The sequence below is a fragment of the Chrysochloris asiatica genome, unplaced genomic scaffold (genome assembly GCF_000296735.1).
Source record: "Chrysochloris asiatica unplaced genomic scaffold, ChrAsi1.0 scaffold00033, whole genome shotgun sequence".
NCBI lineage: Eukaryota > Metazoa > Chordata > Mammalia > Afrosoricida > Chrysochloridae > Chrysochloris > Chrysochloris asiatica.
In genome coordinates this window covers 13,227,056-13,232,620 of record NW_006408551.1, presented here as the reverse complement: position 1 = coordinate 13,232,620, position 5,565 = coordinate 13,227,056, and the positions used below count along the sequence as shown (strand labels likewise).

At 38.7% G+C, this 5,565-nt stretch overlaps 1 pseudogene; it reads right to left on the bottom strand.

The window, feature by feature from the left end:
* The window catches only part of LOC102812115, a 45,038-nt pseudogene that overhangs the window by 7,551 nt on the left and 31,922 nt on the right, over window positions 1-5,565 (bottom strand).

The window sequence follows — 5,565 nt, the reverse complement described above, 5'->3', positions numbered from 1 at the left end:
CTTCCTCTTCTTTCTCTTATCTCCAGGTCAACGGGAGTCAATGGACTGGGGTTGAACTCAGCACATTTCTTCAATGCTGCCTTTCCCCTGCTTCCTTTCACCAGTAGACCAATGTGGTTGCCAGCAAGCTTACATGCCTGGTCATGTGTTCCCTTTGAGTTTCAGTCTTAGAGGGGAGTTTGTCCTGAAGAAACTTGATTGCTTGCCTTAATGTCTTCCTGGCAAACAGCTTGCTTATTCTTGTAGTAGCCAGTCATGCTGACATTTTTATTTTGGGATTTTCCTGATGATCTTTCTTTGAAGATGTATCTTCTGTCACTGTAGCTGTTCCAGGCTGGTCTGCTTGTCCTTTCTAGTGGGAATGTCCCACCTCATAAGGTTCTGGATGGGACTCAGGATTCTGCCTAAGGTCCTATAGTCTGTAAAGGGTTTGTAAGAGGCCTATTTCATTGGGCACATTTTAGAGCTATGAGTCAGAATTGACTTGACATCAGTTAACAACAGCAGGAACCACATTCCTTTAATCCCTGGTACTATTGATATTTTTCACAGAAAAAGGAATTTGCAGATACAAATACATTTATTTATCAGTTGTCGTTAAAATAAGTTGATTGCCCTGGATTATCCATCGAACTCAATAAGCCTTTAAATTAAAAAAAAATTTTATAAAATGCCTAAAAGGAAGTCAGAGAGCTACATCAGAAGTAGTCAGGAAGATTTGAAGCATGAGAAGTATGTAACGTGTTGCTAATGGCTTTGAGGAAGGAGCTCTGGTAGCGTAGTGGTTACAAATTGGGCTGTGTTGAAACCACCAGTTGTTCTGCAGGAGAAAGATGAGGCTTTTTGCTCCCATAAAGATTTACAGCCTTGGAAACCCTGTACAGGGTCGCTATGAGTCAGAACCGACTCCACGGCAAATAACAACAACTACAATGGCTTTGAGGAGTCCTGGTGTGGCGCTGTGGGTTAATGCGCCAGATTGCAAAGCCGTTTGAACTGCAAGCTCGGCGGTTCTATCTCACCAGTCACTCCTCAGAAATACTATTCAGGGTCGCTATGGGTTGAACCGACACAACGGCATTTAACAACAACAACAATGGCTTTGAAGAAGGAGGGAGCCAAGGAATGTGTGTAGCCTCTGGATACAGAGAATGACTCCTAGCTGACAGCCAGCAGGGACTTCAATCTTACAACCTACAACCTCAACTCCACCATCCATTTAAATAGGTCTGGCAATGTAGTCTCACCCACAACCTCCAGATTAGAGTTCAAGTCAGTTGATACATCGATGCTACTCTGACTAGAGGAAAACAACTGAGCTCTCCTGGAATTCTGATTTACGGAATTGTGAGAAAATAAGTGAAAATTAGCCACTGCATTTGTGGCAATTTGTGATAGCAGCTATAGAATAAATGGGTATAATGGATGTGTATGGTGGTTAGAAGGGCACCCACAAGGATGCCATAACTAAGATGCCTGTTGAGAATGAACTAGGCTTGGGAGAAGAGAGAGGAAGTTAGGGTTTACTTCTAAAGAACATCAGTCTCAGAAGACAGGGACAGTTTAAAGCATACAGCTTTTTGTATTTACTTCAATTATTTACAGCCCCTTGGACTCATACATAAATCTTAGCCTTCAATAAAGACAGAGTTAAAAATATCTGAACTATTTAACATAATTTACATGAGGCCCTGAAGATACCCGAAAATACTGTTTATGTTTTGTTTTGCTTTTATAGCACATGTAACAGAATTTAGCAACAATGAATTAGGATTACTGTCCTCACTGGAGGGTTTCTGCTAAAGCCTGTTGGTAGCCTCAGTGCTCCAAGTGTCTTGAGCAATGAAAGTCATTTCAGAGATGCCAGGAAAGGGGCATATATCAAGACTTCTTATAGAACGCATGGGAAACTCAATGTGTAGCTTTAGAATTATAATATTTTTATGTTTCTGACTGCTACTTAAATTTTATAAGGTCTAAGATAATTTTAACTAGTTGCCTAAGATCACAGAGGTAACTGCTGTCCAAGGTGGAAGTCAGAACCTTCGTCTTCAATCCTTAAAACAGTGTTTCCAACGTAGGTGGGGGTTCACATCCCTAGTTCAAATGAAAAGGTATCAAAATCCAATATTTTAAAAATGTAAAATCTTGAAGCCTTTACATGTTTTGGTCAAAAATGGTTTCTTGTGATTCAAAATTTTGTATTCCCCAAGGGTATATAGCTTTGCTTAAAGCTATTTATATGTTGAACTTGGATCTGTAGATTTTTTTTATTATTATTTTTTTAACCAGGCGTAAGAAGCATTAGATATTGAACAGTGCTAGAAAGTCCTGAGAAAAAGATCTCCAAGTTACATTGTGACTTCTATGGGAATCTGGAAATGATTCATGAAATCTTGGCTACATTGTGAGTATACATATATGCAAACATTTTAAATCCTCATTTTACTGTTACAGATTGTTTTTGCCAAAAATATCAATATAAAGGTTGTTTATATTAGAATTACAACTATATATGGACTAACGAGCTTTCTAAAAGCTAATTTCAAATAAGCGATTTAGGATTACAAGTATGATTTCAAGAGGGAGTTATGGGATGAAAATGGAATAAGAAAAGTGGATATATGAAGAAAGCATGGAATATCTAGAGTAGTGATGGATCCTGACTGGTCTGCAGAGATTATGTAAGGAGAAATGAAAAGTAAGACTGGTGTAAAGCCAACATGCCTATTTCCATGGGTTCTCTTATCTCTGAATAAGAAGAATAAGCATTTGTAGCTGCTGCCATTAAGGATGGCTAAGTTTCGTCTCTCATACTTTGGACATATTGTCAGGAGGGAACAGTCACTGGAGAAGGATGTCATGCTGGGTAAGGTAGAGGGTCAGAGAAAAAGAGGAAGATCCCCAACGAGATGGATCGGCCAGGTGGCATCATTGATGGCGTCAAGTGTGGCAGCGGTAGTCAGGTTAACCCAGGATTGGACATTGTTTCCTTCTGCTGTACATGGGATTGACAACAACAACAACAATTGAGGAGCCAGCTGAAGATGCAGCTGCTTTCACCATTGCTGTTATTGAATGCCATTGAGTCAGTTCTGACTCATAGCGCCCCATGTAGGGTTTCCAAGGTGTAAATCTGTATGGGATCAGAAAGCTTCCTCTTTCTCCTATAGAGTGACTGGTGGATTCGAACCACCAACCTTGCTGTTAACATGTAAATCATGCCACCCGGGCTCCACCATAATTGCCTTTAAATACCCAAGAAGATGAACCATAATCATTTCCAAGACAACGTTTACTAGCAGACTTCCAAGAATTGATTGGAAGATGATGTCTGATTGAATTTTGCCCCTCAAAATCACCCGTTAATATAATTGACAAAACGTTGTTTACATGCAGATGCAAAGGTAGTTACCGAAATGTTTTTAGCATTTCAGTTCCTCCAACTAGAAGGCAAGTGGACAAGATTTTGTGAGCCAAACCACAATTTCTAGAACATATGGGTAATTCATAGAAGGATGGGAACATAAAGCTAAGGAATTTAAGTTAATTTTGAAAAGAAAAATAGCTCATATTATGAAGGCTTGCCATGTTTCAGGTAGAGTTCAATTCTTTTTAGCATATATTGTTTCATTCAGTTTCTCAGTAATTCTATGAGAAAGAATCCCTAATGTTCATATTGAGTCCAGGTATTATTTAACCAAGATCTCAGAACCAATAGTTTATATTCATGAACGCATGCTCTTAAGTACGTAACATTGCTTCTTGGAGGCAGAATGAAGGAAGGATCCCTGGAGGTGATAATACCTAAATTAGGCATGAATAGTAGTTTTCAAAGTGAAGATGATAGGAAAGAACTTTTCAGGGAATGGGATGAAGGTAGGACAGGGCACAACTCATTGAGAAAATTGTTGGTGGTCTTATTTGGCTGCTGTGTATAGTATGGCATTAGAAAGGTAATCATGGGCTAGATAATAATGGAGCTTTGATTCCCTGATCAGAAATATTAATTTTAAGCTGATCCAATTTTCATTTTTGAAAGATTATTTTCACTACAGCATAGAATATGAATTATTAGGAGCAAGAATGTAGTTATTTAGGCAACTATTGCTATAGTCTAGGTGAGAGATCATGAGGGCAGAAGAGCAAGAGAAGGGGACGTGAAAATTTTAGGTGGTAATATTACAGCAACATAGCAATCCATGGGATGTGGAGGAAGAAGTGTGGAATTTTAGTTAGATTTCTGACTGTAGTGTAATTGTCCATGGAGTGTGGATAGGTAGGTTCCATTTTGAACATACTGAATTGGAAATATCTGCGGGACATCTGAGTGAAAATAACTGGTAATCAGTTGAATAGATGATCTCAGATACCAGCTACTAAAAGTGGGAAGCAGGACTAGAAATATGCATATTCTAACTATTACAAATTCTCATCTGAATAGTCACAAGAGGAAAAGAAATCTTCAATCAATCTGAGTCTACATGGAAGGCTATCAGGCAAACATTTTCAGTAATCCATCCATCACCTTTATAATTTGGGATAAAGAAAGATATTCATCATCCCTATGGCAAACCATGAGGATTTAACAGAATAATTATTTGTAGCTGATGGTGTTGTTGTTAGGTGCCATCATTTTGGTTCCAACTCATATTGACCAAAAGTATGCTGAGATACTGCCTGGTTCTGCACTACTCTTACAATTGTTGTTTTATTTGTACCCATTGCTGCCCCCACTATGTCAATCCATCTCATTGGGGGTATTCTTTTTCATTGATCCTCTTTACCAAGCATGATTTTTAGTTGATAAGGAAATTATATTCTTGATGAAATCTCGCTATACTGTCCATTTTGATTGAATGAGAACTATCCTCTAGGAATGGGCCTGGGGACTCTATATCTAAGGCTATGTATATGTTTATATCTACGTTCTAGCTCCAACTCTCTCTCTCTCTATATATATATTGGCTAAGAAACAAGCTCAGAAGTCAGCCTGGCTGAGTTCAGATCCTGATTTAACCATTTGATTTCTTGGTGACCTTAATCTTTCTCTCCTTTGCTTTTCTCAATCATAAAACGGAGACAATAATATCTGTCACAGCAGACTTTTGTAGGATTGTTGTTGTTGTTAAGTGCTTTCTAGTCAGTTCCAACTCATAGCGACCCTGTATAGGGTTTCTGAGGAACAGCTGGTGAACTTGAACTTCTGGCCTTGCAGTTCAAACTGACCTTGCAGTCCAGCACATTAACCCACAGCATCATACCAGGACTCCTTTGTAGGGTTAAATGAATGAGTACATCCTTGGAAACCCTCTACAGGGTTGTTATGGGTCAGAACTGACTCGGCGGCACTTAACAACAACAGCAACATGTAATCTAGATCAGTTTAAGCTTTATAGGAACAAAAATTTTTTTCAAGCATTTACTAAGAAAAACAAAATACATTTTGGTATGAAAATAACATACATATAAAATGCAGTAAGACTCGGCAACCTAAGACAGAGCCATTGCCATGCTGCAATGAGTTTTGATGACGGGTAAGACTGAGGAATTCGCACTGACCAC